This window comes from Lithobates pipiens, unplaced genomic scaffold, assembly GCF_037356315.1.
Source record: "Lithobates pipiens isolate NorthernLeopardFrog02 unplaced genomic scaffold, aLitPip1_a1.2 Scaffold_8, whole genome shotgun sequence".
Classification (NCBI taxonomy): Eukaryota; Metazoa; Chordata; class Amphibia; order Anura; family Ranidae; genus Lithobates; species Lithobates pipiens.
Genome location: NW_027507903.1, coordinates 229,652,605 through 229,671,458, shown reverse-complemented (window position 1 = coordinate 229,671,458; position 18,854 = coordinate 229,652,605). Strand labels below are relative to the sequence as shown.

Below are 18,854 nucleotides of genomic sequence, written 5' to 3'. Positions count from 1 at the left end.
AGCACTAAAAATATACTTGCACTACAGTATATAAGTATAAAAATTGTATCCGCGCTTAGAAACTAAAACAGGCACAAACAATATGTAAACAAAGCGTGCAGCACTAAAAATATACTTGCACTACAGTATATAAGTATAAAAATTGTATCCGCGCTTAGAAACTAAAACAGGCACAAACAATATGTAAACAAAGCGTGCAGCACTAAAAATATACTTGCACTACAGTATATAACACAATGCATATAACAGGTGCAAAGATTAATAAAGAACATTCAGTGCAGTCAATACTGTATGAACAATATAGGAAATCAATAGCAAAATATTGCATAAAAAATAAATATGCAAACATTTAAATAAAACATGTACTAATTAAAGTACAATAAGTGCCATCAATTGAACAAAACATAAAATTCAGCTAGAGATGAATTTCAAGTATAAATATTAGTGCAATATATAAAAAAAGGTGCAGATCTCTGCAAAAAATCATATGGGTACATGGGTACAGTCTTGCAAGTGGAGACCCCTGTACAGGGGGCTCTGTCCCTGGGGCAGGAAAGCTAGAGGAAAAAGAGTGAAGGCAACGAAATCCCAGCTAGGCTTTGGTGGGAAGCATATCGAAGATCCTTTGTCCAGAGAGCAAGCTGGGTTAGAAGGATGCTCCCTGGAGAGAGCCAGGTGGAAATTGGTGGGAAGAAGTTCAACTGTCCTGTGGGGGTGTGAGTCTTCATCTCCCTCACTGGGAAGAGCCTGTGGATATCATCAGGAGGCAACCGGTGTGGCTGAGTGAGTAAATGATCCCCTTTACTAAGGAGAAGTGTGATGCTTTTAATCTCCTAAGAGAGTACAGGTCACTATTAGTGTAAGGAATCCTGTGGGGAAGCAGTTTGTGGAGAGCAGCCACAAGTGCAACCAGAAAAGTGCAAGGCACAGCCAGAAGTTGAGGAGTCCTCAAATCTGTTCCAGTTAAAGTTCACCGGGGGCAATACATGCTCCCTATCTATATCCAAGTTCCTGTTCCAATAAAAACCCTAAAAAGACCCGCTATACCTTTTTCTGAGCCAGTGAAAGAATGAAGAAAATGCTGTGTACCTGGCTGTATGTGCTACAGAGGGTGGAAATAAGGCCAAATTCAGCAGTAGCTCTTTAGGGAATGTGCTATAGTATTTTAGGCATTTTCAAGTTTATTTGGATAAGTTGGAATTTATTTTGATTGATCAGTTCAGCAACATACTATGTATGATTTTTAGATCTTCAGTAAATCAGCCCCATTGCATTGTGTGAATTGTTATAATACTAAAATGATGTTTCTGATTCACAAAGTTAAATATCTATAAAGGTGGGATACATAAAAATATTTATATAAATAGATAAGGAACTTTAGAAATCATTAAAAAAACTAGAGCAAGGAAATCAATTTTGCATGCTGATAATAGTCATCCTCATCATGTTATTAGCACAATTCCCCATTACCAGCTTATAGGATCTAGATGAAATAGAACTAAGCTGAGCACATTTGATAAAGAAGCTCAAAGCCTGAAAATAAGACTCTTAAAAAGTGAGTGCAACCTAAAAGTATCAAAATAATTTTCGGTAACTTACAAGCTTACTGCAACTAATTATAATGTAATAATATCAATATATTGCAATCAGTTGCTCTGGAGGCCTGCAGCTGATCTAACAAAACAGGCTGATTTACCATAGGAGTAGAGAATAGTCAGACAATAAATTGTGTGTATATTGAGTTTAATTATCCAATCATGTGAAAAGAAAATTCACATTTACTTATTGATTTTGTGCATGATTGGCTAATTTATGTGACTATTTATAAAATATGGTGTTATGCTTCCGAACCCCCTTAGTAAATCAGGTTTTAAATGTTAGCTATATTGTCAGTGATAAGAGATGAGTGAATGTACCTGAGTTTGATGGGGCGTTTGTCAAAAGCCGCATACACACGTAGCCGTCTGTCCGACGTACTTAGTCTGGCGGACTTCCCGCCAGACTGTCCGTCGGACTTTACGAATGGGCTACTTGCCCACACACGGCACTTTTTCAGCGGACTAATATGGCGTACTAAGTCCTCCGTACTATCCGCCCTACTTTTGAAATGAACGGACTCGCCCACACACGCGGAGGAAAGTTCGCTCATTTCGAGCGCGTCTCCAGGTAGGCGGGGCCCACGAAGGAGACATCGCTGGCCCCGCCGCCTGGAATGGACTTAAAGGGGAACCCCAACGCCGAAAAAAAACGTCGTGGGGTCCCCCAAAGTCCACAACAGACCCTTGTCCGAGCACGCTACCCGCCGGCCAGGAAAGGAGGGGCGAGCGAGCGCCCCCCCTCCTGAGCCGTACCAGGCCGCGTGCCCTCAACATGGGGGGGTGCCTTGGGGAAGGGGGGGCCGTGCGCCCCCCCCACCCCAAAGCACCTTGTCCCCATGTTGATGAGGACAAGGGCCTCTTCCCGACAACCCTGGCCGTTGGTTGACGGGGTCTGCGGGCGGGGGGCTTATCGGAATCCGGGAGCCCCCTTTAATAAGGGGGTCCCCGGATACCGGCCCCCCACCCTATGTGAATGAGTATGGGGTACAATGTACCCCTACCCATTCACCTGTAAAATAAAGTACAAAAAAAAACACAACACACAAGATAAAATAATTTATTGCACAGCTCCGGGGGTCTTCCGTCATCGGGGGTCTTCTTGCCGGACTCCTCCGCTATCTTCTTGTAGCTCTTTTACTAGCGGAGGAGCCCAGCATTCTTCTTCGTCGCCGCGGCCTCTTCTTCCGACTTCGGGGGTCTTGTCCCCCTCTTCGGTTCTTCTGCCGGGCCACCGCGCCTTCTTATAGCTCTTTTACAGGCGGTGGCCCGGTCTTCTGTCACCGCCGCCGCCTTCCGTTCTTCTGTTCTTCTCTTCTTCTTCTCCTGGAGATGTTGACTCGACGTTCTCTCCGGCCGCAATGCCAGGGACGCGCTGCGCTGCGACTTATATAGGGACAAGGGGCGGTGTCACATGGGTTGATGTCACATGGGTTGATGTCACATGGCGACAGTCCCAGCATCCTCCGGGACTGTGACATTGTAAGGGGGCAGGGTCACCATGTGACACCAACCCATGTGACACCGCCCCTTGTCCCTATATAAGTGGCAGCGCAGCGTGTCCCTGGCATTGCGGCTGGAGAGAACGTCGAGTCAACATCTCCAGGAGAAGAAGAAGAAGAAGAACGGAAGGCGGCGGCGGCGACAGAAGACCAGGCCACGGCCTGTAAAAGAGCTATAAGTAGGCGCGGTGGCCCGGCAGAAGAACCGAAGAGGGGGACAAGACCCCCAAAGTCGGAAGAAGAGGCCGCGGTGACGAAGAAGAATGCCAGGCTCCTCCGCTAGTAAAAGAGCTACAAGAAGATAGTGGAGGAGTCCGGCGAGAAGACCCCCGAAGACGGAAGACCCCCGGAGCTGTGCAATAAATTATTTTATCTTGTGTGTTGTGTTTTTTTTGTACTTTATTTTACAGGTGAATGGGTAGGGGTACATTGTACCCCATACTCATTCACATAGGGTGGGGGGCCGGTATCCGGGGGCCCCCTTATTAAAGGGGGGCCCCGGATTCCGATAAGCCCCCCGCCCGCAGACCCCGACAACCAACGGCCAGGGTTGTCGGGAAGAGGCCCTTGTCCTCATCAACATGGGGACAAGGTGCTTTGGGGTGGGGGGGCTGCGCGGCACCCCCTTCCCCAAGGCACCCCCCCATGTTGAGGGCACGCGGCCTGGTACGGCTCAGGAGGGGGGGGGGGCGCTCGCTCGCCCCTCCTTTCCTGGCCGGCCGGGTAGCGTGCTCGGATAAGGGTCTGTTGTGGACTTTGGGGGGACCCCCACGCCGATTTTTTTCGGCGTTGGGGTTCCCCTTTAAGTCCATACCAGGCGGCAGGGCCAGCGATGTCTCCTTCGCGGGCCCCGCCTACCTGGAGACCCGCTCGAAATGAGCGGACTTTTCTCCGGGCGGGAAAAGTACGTTCATTTCAAAAGTACGGCGGACTGGCATACACACGGCCGGATTGTCCGCCGAAATGCGCGTCCGGCGGGAAGATTGGAGTGTAAAACTACATTCTAAGTCCGCCGTACTTTCGGGTCAAAAAAGTATGCCGGAGGCTACACACGGGGGGATTGCCCGGCGGACTTGAGTTTGCCGGACTTTTCCACCCGCTTGTTTGATCGTGTGTTCACTCTGGATGAACTGCAAAGAACTACAGCTGAGGTGGGAGAGTCTGTCCATAGGACAACAATCAGTCGTACACTGCACAAATCTGGCCTTTATGGAAGAGTGGCAAGAAGAAAGCCATTTCTCAAAGATATCCATAAAAAGTCTCGTCTAAAGTTTGCCACAAGCCACCTGGGAGACACACCAAACATGTGGAAGAAGGTTCTCTGGTCAGATGAAACCAAAATCGAACTTGTTGCCCACAATGCAAAACGATATGTTTGGCGTAAAAGCAACACAGCTCATCACCCTCAACACACCATCCCCACTGTCAAACATGGTGGTGGCAGCATCATGGTTTGGGCCTGCTTTTCTTCAGCAGGGACAGGGATGATGGTTAAAATTGAGGGGAAGATGGATGCAGCCAAATACAGGACCATTCTGGATGAAAACCTGTTGGAGTCTGCAAAAGACCTGAAACTGGGACGGAGATTTATCTTCCAACAAGACAATGATCCCAAACATACAGCAAAATCTACAAAGGAATGGTTCACAAATAAACGTATCCAGGTGTTAGAATGGCCAAGTCAAAGTCCAGACTTGAATCCAATCGAGAATCTGTGGAAAGAGCTGAAAACTGCTGTTCACAAACGCTCTCCATCCAACCTCACTGAGCTCGAGCTGTTTTGCAAGGAAGAATGGGCAAGAATTTCAGTCTCTCGATGTGCAAAACTGATAGAGACATACCCCAAGCGACTTGCAGCTGTAATCGCAGCAAAAGGTGGCTCTACAAAGTATTAACGCAAGGGGGCCGAATAATTTTGCACGCCCCACTTTTCATTTTTTTATTAGTTAAAAAAGTTTCAAAAATCCAATAGATTTCGTTCAACTTCACAATTGTGTCCCACTTGTTGGTGATTCTTCACAAAAGATAAAAATTTTATATCTTTATGTTTGAAGCCTGCAATGTGGCAAAAGGTTGAAAAGTTCAAGGGGGCCGAATACTTTCGCAAGGCACTGTATATAATACAGGCATTCCCCACTTATAAGTACACAATGGAGTTTATTTACTAAAGCTGGAAAGTGAAAAATCAGGCTCCCTTCTGCATAGAAACCAATGAGCTTCCAGGTTTTATTACCAAAGCTTAATTGTACAAGCTGGGGTTAGAAGCTCATTGGATTCTATGCAGAAGTGAGCCTGATTTTGCACTTTCCAGCTTTAGTAAATAAATTCCATTGTGTACTTAAAAGTGGGTTATGCCTGTAACTTGTTAAGTCATTCATTAATCACTTTTGACAAAGCTAGGCTATCGTGTTTTACAGTTGTTTGCTGGGTCCTCATATTTTTTTCTTCTATATGAATATTCTGAGGTTTGGCATTCCACAGACTGGATAATGACTAAAGAGTTTCCAAAATATATCTTAGGAAATCTTCTCACGCACCGTATTCATTCCTATGAAAAAACTAAAAATAAAAGATAAGAAAACGCGCATAATCACTGATCTTAAATGGCTTTCTTTGTATACCTTTACACCAAGTCAAACACAAGAGACCTATACATTTTAAAATCGTACATATAGGTTTGTGTAACATACAATAATCAAAACTTACAATACAGTACAATCGAAAAATGTATGTCCAGTCATGAACAGAACATTTGAGGAGTGAGAGCATTTTCTGAAGTGTTGTCGTTTTGCCAGTGAACACACCTTTCAAGGAGTTCTTTTGTGGTGGTGCATTCTGGTTTAAATTTTCATCTATGAGTAAGTGGATTGCAAATTTTGCCGGGGCATTGCAGCTTATATGGGCTCACCCCTTTCCCATCAGTACCTATTATGTGTTTGTTCTTCTTCTGGATCCTGGTCCTGGTCCAATTCTCTTCTCTTTGGGTAGGAAAAGCAGCATGTGAGGTCTTTTAGCATTCTGGGAATGTGGAGGAGAATGGCATATGTGTATGTAAAGTGGCCCTGGATTGGGAAAACGCTGTGATAGCAGAAGTGGACTAATTCCTTCCCATCTAATAGTTTGTGAACTCATTCTGTTTCCTAAGCTGAAAGGGGCCTCGGGTTGTGCTTTTTCTTAGGGATTGGGAAGAAGTGGTAAGGTTAAATGCTACTCTGAGTGCTCAGAAACTTTATCAGAGAGGGAGCTGGTACTTGGAAAACATAACACCCCAGCAATGCCTAAAGTACTACTAAACCCACAGCAGATCTCAAATGCCAGTAGTGTGGCATTCTGCAGAGTGCTTTCTTCTCTGCCCAGCACTGTGATCCACCTAAAAGTCCAAAGCACCTTTCCCTCAGTCTACCACACCTAGGTACCCATCTGGTCCTATCCCTTGTAGATCTGCTCACTATTAGGTTTTGTGGCAGGGCAGAAGAGTTTTGCTGACAATCCAGCATTCTTTGCCAGTGATAATTGGCCACTTCCAAAAAAGGCTACTTCCAGAAAAGAAGAATGCCATATGACCAACATATTAAAGACAAGACAGAACGCCTATTGGTGGAGGAAGGAAGCAGTAGGTGGAATGGCAAGGTAACAGGTGGTGATACAATGGCCTAAGGTGATAAAGTTAAAGAAACAACTGCATGAATAAAACTGAAAGCTGTTGTTATTACAGTATAGGTATACAGTAAAACTTGTTGCCAAACTTTTTAAGTGACTTGTTAAGTGTCAGAACTAAGGATGATCTTTGGATTTGGGTTGAGAATGACTTCAACCTGAACCCAGGGTGTTCAAAGTTCGCACAATGGGTGAACTAAATGGCCAGATTTGGCCAGTTAGTCTTCCCACCAAAACCTCCGGCTGCAGCAGCCAGAAGTCATTTATTTAGCATCACTATTGCCACTAAACGACAGCTTCCCATCCACTGACTTCTTTCATACTGTAAATAAGGTTGCAGGGAACCTGGAAATATCATTGTCTAGATTTTTGTTTATTATGTCAGCCAGAATCTCTGTAGGGTTTGTTGACAATGAAAAGCCAGCAGGAAGCTGTCATCTGTGGAGAGGATGAAGAGAATTATCATGGCACAAGTTGGCTTGTCTATGAATTGTTGTGTCCATACCAGACCCTTATGCAGCCTGGCTGACCAGGAACTGATAGGCAGCAAGCATACGAGTCCCAGCCCTGAATATCCCTTTTTCACCAAAAGCTTCCAAGTTGTCTAGAAAAAAAAAATTGCCCAGCTCATAATTTTGCAGATTTTTCAAGTGTTTGAGGAACATCCAGTGAATTTTACTTTTATTTGAACTGGTTTTCTCATCACTAGAACAAACTGTCAATGGATAAGACACCTTTATTAAAAGCAAATTAAAATTGAATTCCAGGATACACCCAACCTTAAAGCGAAGCTTCAAAAGGGGAATTTCCGCTTTAAGGCCTCCGCCCCCGCTCCTGTTTATTATATTTTTACAACACTTTTGGAAATGCGGGGTCCCAGAAGAATGCGGGACCATTCACAATGCACAGTGGGCACCCAGTTGTGAAGCACAAGCTGCCACAGCCGGGTGCCCACAGTTAAGATGCTGGCATCAGGGACAGAGGATGGGAGGTGAAAACGGCTGGGGTGAGCACAGCGCTGGATTGTGGAACAGGTGAGTGGCTGTTTATTAAAAGTCAGCCGCTACAGTTTTGTAGAGGCAGACCTTAAAAATTCTACCTCCTCCACCTAACACCTGTGTTAACTAACCAGTGTAAAAAAGATGCAAATACTTATCTATTTCAGCCCACTGCGGTCTGGTCACGTGATCCCCTGTGCCATCTAGCTACAGCTCCAGGAGATAGGAAATAATGCTTTACAATGGCTAAGAATGCCTGGGAGTTTTGATATCACCAATAAGCTCCTATGGCCCCTCTGTTGTCGGAGCTCCTTACTCTCCCCTGCAGCTGCTGCTGGCTGACATAGTGAAGACAGATTATCTGCGATTGGACCAGGGTGGGCTGAAAATAGGTACATATATTCATCTTTCTTACATAGGTAAAACAGCATAGGTTTAGGATGGGGGAGGGACAGTTTAAGGCTAGTTGGCTTTAAGCTGGAATTCCACTTTACCATGGCAGGGAAAGATTGCTTGCATTGCAGGATTATGCCAGTGTTGAAAGTATGCAGGCATTGCAAACAAGAACCCTGAACCTTTCTAGCAAACCATACACTGATTTGTAAGTTCTAGTTAGCAGGGTGCACTGAACATCCAATTATAGCTGCCTTTCTGCCTTCTGTTTTAATAGGGTGCCCTAAGGAATGTGCGTGCAAACAGTCTACCTCAAAATATAAAAAGCCTACAAAAAACAACTGATGTGACAAGCACCACAATTTCTCAGTAAAGAAAAAAAATGCGTGTATGCCAAGCAAACCAGAATGTAAAAAAGTCCTGTATTATTACTACTGCAGCTAAATGTTACAGCTTTCTCTAAGGGTGGTTTTAGGAAGCCAGCAGCCGCTGACATCCTAACAAACTATGACTCATCTCTGTGGGGTTATTTACTAAAACTAGAGAGTGCAAAATCTGGTGCAACTATGCAAAGAAACCAATCAGCTTCCAGGTTTTTTTGTCAAAGCTAAATTGAGCAAGCTGAAGTTAGAAGCCGATTGGCTACCTGAACTAGATTTTGCACTCTCCAGCTTTAGTAAATTAACCGCTGTGTGTAAGCAGGTGGATGTCAAATGTTTATGGTTTATCAAAATGTTCTGTTGTTTTTCAGTTACTCCAGAGCTTAGTAAACGAGCAGAAGCTTTGCTGACTACCATCATCCTAACATGTACAAGCAAAACATTTTTTTATTATTATTATATTTCTTGCACGTGATTGGGTATTCTTTGCAAAGTGAAGCTTTACCTCATTTATTAAAGCGGCGGTCCACCCTAAAAATAAAAATGCTCCTATAAATCAAAAAAATAAATAAATAAATATATATATATCTTTTTTTACTTACCAGAAATGGCTGTTGCTAGGCAGATCGTCGTAATCTGCCACTTCCTACTCCATGGTGACCTCCATTCTTCTCCTCCTCGTGTTATCTTCTGGAGAATGGGGCGCACAGTGTTCTGGGAACTGTGTATGTCACAGAGCACAGCCAGCCATTCAGAAAGCACCGCACGACTCGCGTATGTGCAGTATTAAAAGGGGAGTGAAGCCGCAAGGCTCCACTGCCTGTTTCCCTTAGTTAGGATGGCGGTGCTGGCACCCAATCCGATGGACGCATTGGCTTCGGGGCCCGACGATCACGGGCTCGCTGGACAGGTAAGTGCCCTTATTAAAATTCAGCAGCTACAGTGTTTGTAGTTGCTGATTTTTTTTATTAGTTTTTTTTAAAACAGCCGGACATCCACTTTAAGCTCTGGAGCACTTGCAGAAGGCAACTGCTCTTTGCAAAGTGCACAGTCTGTTTGCCTTTAGTAAATCAACCCCTATATGTTTTCTGTACACACATTACATATTGCATTTGAACGTCCTAGTGAGTGTAGAAATAAGAAATAAAATGCTTGATTAACATCTTGAAGTGTATGTACAGGAAAAACCTTTGGAAGGCTTAGGCCGCGTACACACGGGCGGACTGTCTGACGGACTTGGTCCGCTGAAACGTGTTTCAGCAGACAATCCGCTCGTGTGTGGGCTTCAGCTGACTTTTTCAGCGGACAGTCTGGCGGACTAAGTCTTTCGGAATTTCCGTAATATTGTCCGTCCAACTTTGGTTTCAGCGGACAGTCTGCTCGTGAGTAGGCAAGTCGGACGGACTAAGTATGGCGCATGCTCAGAAAGGATTTACACGGCCGAAGATTGCATTGCAGTGTATTGGACGTCGTATTTCTAGTCCCGTCGTACGTGCTGTACACGTCATCGCGCAAGCTTTCAGCGGACTGTCTGTTTGTCGTGTGTGGTCAAGTCCGTTCATTCAAAAGTAGGACGGACTGTCTGTTGGATTGTCTGACGGACTTAGTTGGCCAGACAGTCCGCCCGTGTGTACGCGGCCTCAGAACCTCTGTTAACTTTTAACTACTACTATTTGAAGAATTTTACTCCCACTTCCTGTCCCGCTGGCAAGGTTTTGCTTGACAGCAGGTTAGGAGAGCTCTCCTTTGGCAACACAGACAGAAATAAAAATTATTTTTCTAGTAGATTAGGGGAAGGCTTGAACCCCTCACATTTGTCAGATTTTTATTGCTAGCTGTGTCTTGGACCAGATTTATACCTTGGGAGGCCCGGGGCACTTCAGGTCCTGAGGGCCCATAATACACAGGGTTGGTTTACATTCTCAATGAAAGGCACACATTTTTAAAATGCATGTCACAACGTCATTATGAGGTCATGCATGCACACATGCAGTCCTAGCACTCTGTGGGGGTTATTTACTAAAGGAAAATCCACTTTGCACTACAAGTGCACTTGGAAGTGCAGTCGCTGTAGATCTGACGGAAAGATCGGAAATGAGGGGAAGCTCTGCTGATTTCTATCGTCTAATCATGTGCAAGCAAAAATGCTGTTTTTAATTTTCCTTGCGTGTCCCCCTCAGATCTACAGCAACTGCACTCCTAAGTGCACTTGTAGTGCAAAGTGGATTTGCCTTTAGTAAATAAAGCCATGTGTGTGGGTTGCTTGACCTGCCAAAATGTGTTTTTAAAAATGATACGATATACCAGTCCAGAGTAAAAATGTTTAAAGATGAAGGGGGTTATTTACGAAAGGCAAATCCACTTTGCTCTACAAGTACACCGCAAGTGCACTTGAAATTGCACTTAAAGTTCACTTGGAAGTGCAGTCGCTGTAAATCTAAGGGGTAGATCTGAAATGAGGGGAAGCTCTGCTGATTTTATCATCCAATCATGTGCAAGCTAAAATGCTGCTTTTATTTTCTTTGTATGTCCCCCTCGGATCTACAGCGACTTCACTTCCAAGTGCACTTTCAGTTACTTTCAAGTGCACTTGCAGTGCAAAGTGGATTTTCCTTTTGTAAATAACTCCCGAAGTCCTGCAAAATATCACTTCATAAGATATATTTACTAAAAGAAAGTAATTGTATTATTATTTTATATCATTTTATTATTTATCACATTATATAATTGTTTATATAAAAATATTGTGTAGAGAGGTGTCCCTTTTGTCAGGGGGCCCAGGGCAGTTGTCCCTTTTGCCCCCTTATAAATCTAGTACTGGCTGTGTCCCTGTTGTGAACTGTTCCTCACTTTCTATCTTGTGAAATAGTTGTCTGCAGAAAGTGATAGGAAATATCTCTAATGGCGCTCCAGATAGCAGTAAAAAGTATGTGATTACACAGCTAAACCCTTAGGGCCCATTTATACTAGCCTGGTCCGCTGTGGTGTGTTATTAACATGTGTTGTGTTGTGGCAGGTAATGTGTGTTGCATTAGGGCAGTGTATTCATTTGAATAGATTGACCTATGCACCGAAACGGGACAAAAATGTAACATTTTTGGCAGTGCACCGCATCACACATTAGTGTATTGCCATGCGCTGCTCTGCATTGCAATGTATGTCTGCTGGCCAAGTTGTGTTGGGGGTGCCATTCAGAATAAACTCATGTTCATGAGTTTATTCTGAATGGCACCCCCAAAACAATCACATTACCACAATGTGGTAGAGTGAATGAGCCCTTAAAGCAATGCAAGCTCCTTACTGCACTGGAAGTCCTGACCATATTATCTATAAACAAAGATTAAAAGCACATTCTAGTCTGGGTTTCTGTTTGCGTTTGGGATGGGAATATGCTAAATTTGCCCCAAACATCATAGATTCCATTCTAAAAAGCTAGAACCGAACATCTTCAATGTGCAAGTGCACTGAATTCATCAGGAGCAAGGCGTCTATTTACATTGTTTCAGGGATGGTTTATAATTTCATTTCACCAGAACGACATAGAAAGCACCCCTGTGGGCTGTGGGGGTATGTAATAATTAAAAATCAAACAACTACATGGGGTTCCCCTAATTAATTAATTAAAGCATCATTAAACCCAAATAATCTAAAACTGTCAATACATGCTATATTGCATTGGGGGTTATTTACTAAAGGGAAATACACTTTGCACCGCAAGTGCACTTGGAAGTTCATTCACTGTAAATCCGAGGGGGACATGCAAGGGAAAATAAAAAACAGCATTTTAGCTTGCACATGATTGGATAATAAAATCAGCAGAGCTTCCACTCATTTCAGATCTACCCCTTAGATTTACAGCGACTGCACTTCCAAGTGCACTTGTAGTGCAAAGTGGATTTGCATTTCGTAAATAACCCCCTTTATGTTCATACGCACTCATCCATTAGAGCATTTGTTTTCACTAAAACTCTGGTTGATCCTGCTGCTCACTGTTCTTCCCTCTTTGTCTGTATCCTTGCTGCAGCCTGAAATTGTGTAGACCAGCTGTTGACATCTCCTGAGCATGCTCCAGTTTCAGTTCCCTTCTAAGCTGTTCATTCCCTCCTTTTTCTTAATTGTATAGCCTATGCAACTATAAAGTCACACATATGGGCATATACACAGCGGTAAATCACATTCCCTCTCCCATTCTCCTCCTTCATGTCCTTATATTGCTAAACACTATGGTGGTGGGATAATAGAGGATGATTGACATAGGCTTCACCTCCCTATTGGTCCCAGCACATACACCATAGACACAGGCTGGAGGGAGCGTGACACTAGACATGCGTAGTTTGTTTAATTCCAAATTGAAATTCAAACAAATTTTCGGTTTTCAGAGATTCGGATGTATCCGAATTTTCAAATTAACAAAATACTGAATATAAAGTAATCCAAAAAAGTTTTCGAATTCAAATTGTTTTCTAATTTCCAAAGAGAATAAATAGATTGGAAATAAAAGAATATTATAGAAAAAAATAATAGAATAGAAAATAATAGAATAAAAAATAATAGAATAAAAAATAATAGAATAAAATAGAAAGAATATAACCATTTTCTGAAATTCTAATTTCAAATAGAATAAATTCGAATTCGACCACATAAGAAAATAATAAAAAAGAACAGAATAGGGAAACGAAGAATAGAACAGAATAGATTATAATGGAATAGAAAAGAATACAATTGAAAATAAATTGAATAGGATAGAATAGAATATAACCATTTGCCAAAATTCAAATAGAATCAACTTGAATTTGAATAGAAAAGAATAGATTAGACTAAAATAGAAAATAACAGAATAGTATAGAAAAAACAACATAATAGAATAGATTGAATAGAACCATCTCCCGCAATTATAATTTTGAATAGAATAGAATAGAAAATAATAGAATAGAAAAGAATAGAATAAAATAAAAAAATAGAAAAATAATTGAATTAAAAAAAAATATATAATATAATATAATATAATAGAATAAAGTTTTGTGAAAGAATATAACCATCTCACAAAATTCAAATAGAATCAATTTAAATCAAAAAACAGAATAGATTAGAATAGGAAGATGGTTATAGTCTATTCTATTCAATTCTGTTGTTTTTTTTTCTATACTATTCTGTTATTTTCTATTCTGTTCTAATCTATTCTTTTCTATTCAAATTGATTCTATTTGAATTTTGGGCAGTGGCTATATTCTTTCTATCCTATTGTTTTTTAAATTCTATTTTGTATTCTATTTTTTTTTCTGTTCAAATTTCAGAAGATGGTTATATTCTTTCTATTTTATTCTATTCTTTTATTCTACGCTATTCTATTTGTTTCTATTCTATCTTGTTCTTTTATTACTTATTCTATTTTTTTCTATTTTATTCCTTTATCTTTTTTTCTATTTTATTCTCCTTGGAAAAATTTGGCAGCAGTCCTCTCCTGCAGCTGGCATTTTGGCGTTGGCCAGAATGGAGCTATTAGACTCCTTGTATACACTTCTAAACCTACATAAGCTTCTAATTGTCAGCTTTGTTCACAGCAAAGTCACTGATTCATGGGGGGCCATTCTTCGCTCTGTCACATAGCCCATAGAAGCTAACATGGTGGTCATATGCAGGAATGTCACTAAATCTACTCTTTTTTTTATAGATTGTGGGTTGGGGGTAGCAAAACCATCTAAATGTTTCATTTGCCATGGATTACAATGTATTTTGCCAACATTTAGAAAATTTTCCTAAAGTTTCCTTATTATTGTTGGAATTTATATAATCATCAAAGAGAATAATGGGAGGTGAGACATCTTCCCAACCTGCTTCAGAATTGAGACATTCCTTCCCTATTGTCCCTTGAAAATATGAGATTTGATACCAGTCACCTAGTTGGATAATCTCTACATTCACAAACATTAGACAATTCTTTCTCAGTTACTGGAGTTGAAGCATTGGGGTTGATTTATTAAAGGCAAATAGGTTGTTTCATTTGCAAAGGATTTTTCCCCAGAGCTTAGTAAATGCAGTGAATATTCACTTTGAAAAAAAATATCCAATCACATGCAAGGAAAAATAAAATTGCTTGCAAATTATTGGAAGATGGAGGTCAGCAGAGCTTCATCACATTCACTAAGCTCCGAAGAAAATTCCCTTGTAAAGTGCAACTTTCCTTGCACAATATCCTCTATTTAATTAGGCTAGAATCACACATTTAGGTTTGTTTACTAAAGGCAAATAGGCTGTTCATTTTACAAGGGATTTTGCACTTTTCATGGAAATTTACCCCAGAGCTTAGTAAATGTGGTAAATATCCACTTTGCAAAGAATACCCAATGATATGCTTGCATATCATTGGATGATGGAACTCAGCACAGCTTGATCTCATTCACTAAGCTAGGGGAAAATTTCCATGCAAAATGAGCAGCCTATTTTCCTTTAGTAAATCAACTCCATTTACCCAGGCTAGAATCAGACATTGAGATTTGTTTACTAAAGGCAAACAGGCTGTTCACTTTGCAAGAGATTTTACAGTTTTCAAGGTCATTTCCCCCAGAGCTTAGTAAATGTGGTGAATATCTACTTTGCCAAGAATACCCAATGATATACTTGCATATAATTGGATGATGGAAGCCAGCATGGCTCCACCTCATCTCCAAAGCTAAGGGAAATTTCCCTGCAAGGATTTTTTTCACTTGCAAAATGAGCAGCCTATTTCCTTTGGTATATCAGCCCCATTTACTTAGGCTAGAATCAGATGTTGAGCTTTGTTTACTTAAAGCGAAGTGCCACCTAAAAATGGAACTTCCGCTTTTCAGAATCTCCCCCCCCCCCCCCCCGTGTCACATTGGGCACCTTTCAGGGGGGAGGGGGGAGCAGATACCTGTATAGTCCAGGTATTTGCTCCCACTTCCGGTCATAGATAGCCGCAGTATAAGTGGATATCTAAGCCATATCCGCTGCCTCCTCTGTCCCCCTCGTTGTCTTCTACAAGACACACAGGTCCCAGAAGACAGCAGGGACCATTGGGATCGCACAGCATGACTCGTGCATGCGCAGTAGGGAACCAGGCTTTGAAGACGCAAGGCTTCACTTCCTGATTCCCTTACCGAAGATGCCAGCACCTCCACCCAAGAGCTGGGGGACAGATCGGCTTCAGGTGCCGATATTGCAGGCACCCTGGACAGGTAAGTGTCCATATTTTAAAAGTCAGCATCTGCAGTATTTGTAGCTGTTGACTTTATAAAAAAAAAATAAAAAATTGGTGGAACTCCGCTTTAAGGTACACAAGCTGTTCACTTTGCAGGCGATTTTGCACTTTCCATCCACTTTACAAAGAAAACCCAATAATATTCTTACACATAATTGGATGGTGGATTTCAACACAGCCGCATCTCATTCACTAAGCTATGGGAAAATTCCCTTGCAGTATAAATTCTCTTGCAAAACGAACAGCCTATTTTCCTTTAGTAAATCCACTTCATTGAATCAGGCTGGAATGAGACATTAGCTGACTACTAATATCTTAAAGGACAGAAACCACTTGCAGTAGTGTGCCCATGACCTTATAGTAAAAGGTTATTAAAATGTACAAAACAATATATATATATATATTTTTTTATTGGAACACAAGGAAAAGTTACATTTCAAAAACAACCACTGGAGGGAGACATTGTACACGATAATTGAACCAGTATTATTCCACCCATTCTTTTGCATGCCTGTTTAATAAATTGCAGATGAAAATTCTGGTTTGTTGAAGTGTGCAGCAACATAATGTGAAAATGATGGCTAGACAAAGATTTAGCATTACTCAATTACTTTGAAAACAGCCACATCCTCCCACTTCTCTACAGTTCATAACAGAAGAGTACTAGCATTTAGAAATCATTTTCTCACCCATAATTGCTGTGCTGGTAGATTTCTGAGTTTCTGCTAGTTCATTTGTTGGAGCTCAATGAATCCATAGTGTGCTGCCAAGTGATTAAGTCAGATGCCATTTTTGTATTCGTTTTTAAAGCTGACTCACCCCCCCCCCCCCCCCTTTCATCTGTATGTGCTGGATCGGTCTGCAGTATTGAGCCAACTCCTAGACATGCTGTTCCACCCACAATTGTTCAAGAGGGGCACAGCAGTTTAAAGTCTTCCTGACAAGCAAAGCTTAGGGAACTAGTAGCACACCAATGGATTTGAGAAGGACTGCACTTTGGAGTAAGTGCTAAAGGGAACTTGCAGCTATCGCTGTGGTTTGGATGATTGCATGGGCATTGTGCACACCTTTGTACCAGCATTGGGATTACAGTGTGCATTGCTGCAGGTGGATGCTTTCCCCCCCCAGGAGATAAGAAGCACAAACAACTAGAAGGTTGAACAGAACAATAATGACATTACTGCTCTAAGTGCTTGGATGTCCTTTGAATTTGCACGTGTGTGAAAGGCATTTGGGGCTGGATAAGTGCAGTACTTGCACTGAAAACAGAAGGAGTATTTCCAGTCTTAATCCTAGAGCTGCCTGTGATCTTCTAAACATTTTACAGAATATTAAATAGCCTGCAGATGGATGGTACAAGATCCTGGAATTAAAGTATGCTGCGGAGATAAGGCAGCTTTCAGCACCCTGGACCTAAACGAGGTGTCTCATCCATCTACATGAAAGCAGGTACTGTAGGTCAACCTCATCAGCCAGCCAAGGGCTTAGGTAGTTACCCTTTATCAAGTGTAAGCTCTTTAGCCTCGAACTTCATGTAAGGGCATGTAACCCCAGGCAAAGTCAAAAGTGAAGGAGCTGATGTTTGCTAGCAAAAGGGACAATGCAATTAAACTCTTGCGGCAATTGCTCTGAGGTTGAAGTAATGCATTTATTGAAAGGTTTTTTTTTTTTTTTTTTTACTTTAGATTGGGGCACTTATTTAGCACAGCTCCTTGTTGGAGCTTGTTTTAGTGGCTATTAGACTGTATAGTAAGGGGAGATCGTTTAGACAATGCATTCTGCAACAGCATCGACCTCCTGCAGGATGTGACAGTCAAGCAGATGGAGTTCAGGGGACAGAAATTAATTAAGAAATAGGCTGACTTGGGCACCATTCCCAAAAGTGATCACCTGTGTTTGCTTTGCTAGAAATATCAGCTATGTTCTAAAACTCCTATTCTGCCTGGGTTTGTGATTTCATTAAATATCTGTTTTTTGACCTTTGTATTCAATAAGTCATGATAATAGTAAAGGCTGTTAGTTCTTTGTGTGTGTGTTTTACTGTGGGCCCCAAGATTTATGATATTTAATTTTCCTACACCATGCTCTAAGTACATCTGTTGATGATACGGTTCAATTTAGAATTGTCTATTGTATTGATTTATGTATTGGTCATAGATGTGTGTGTATTTATATATAGATAGATAGATAGATAGATAGATAGATAGATAGATAGATAGATAGATAGATAGATATAATGGTTTGTGAGTTATGATTTTCATATAATGTTTTGTTGCTGATGAAATTGATGGATTATGCTGTGATTTTTACTTTTGTTTTATCATATCCTATAAGTTTTTAGTCCATCAGAAAAAAAAACTTTGCAAACTAAATAAATTGCTTTTAGCACATTCAGATAGCAAACCATGCCTGGAGGGTACATCACTAATGTGGTCATCTTTATGCCCCGGGCAAACCTATGTTCTTTTTAACCTTCTAATCATTTCAGAGGTGTTTTAAATAATAGACGTTTCCTGTGAACCTGGCAGATCATATTTTTATATGTTAACACTGGTTTCATGGATTATTATTAAAATACACCCTTTAAAAAAATCACCCCTTCGTGCTTTGGGGTGGAGCTACAAATGGTGTAAGTCCTTGGTAACTCATGTTTGTCCTCACGCAACTGTTTAGATCTTTGTAATAATCAAGTGTGCAGGGTTTGTGTGCAAGATGGTTTGCATAAGAAATCTGATACATTGATAATATATGGGTTGTCACTTGAATAAAAAAGGAACTACACAAGTTGGAGGAACCTTTCAGCGTTAATTTTTTTTTTCACCTTTTCAGGATTCTTTACATTGAAAATATGTAGAAAAGTGATTGGGGTTGATTTACTAAAACTGGAGGGTGCAAAATCGGGTGCAGCTGTGCATAGAAAACAGCTTCCAGGACTTTTTTTCAAAGCTTAATTGAACAAGCTTAAGTTAGAATCTGATTGGCTACCCTTGAACAGCTGCACCAGATTTTGTACTCTCCAGTTTTAGTAAATCTACGCCAATGAAACAATCCTTTTACATATGATGTGCCTAAGAGTAAAAATTAAATGTAGTATGTCATAAAGAGAAGTT

At 41.4% G+C, this 18,854-nt stretch overlaps 1 protein-coding gene across 1 annotated transcript in view; it reads left to right on the top strand.

Annotated features, from left to right (window-relative positions):
* The first annotated feature begins 16,401 nt into the window (after positions 1–16,401).
* Positions 16,402–18,854, top strand: part of TAFA2 (TAFA chemokine like family member 2) — a 395,936-nt gene continuing 393,483 nt past the window's right edge. The window contains exon 1 of the mRNA XM_077473533.1: positions 16,402–17,193. The gene's annotated coding sequence lies outside the window, so the exon portion shown is untranslated. The remainder of the gene's footprint in view (positions 17,194–18,854) is intronic.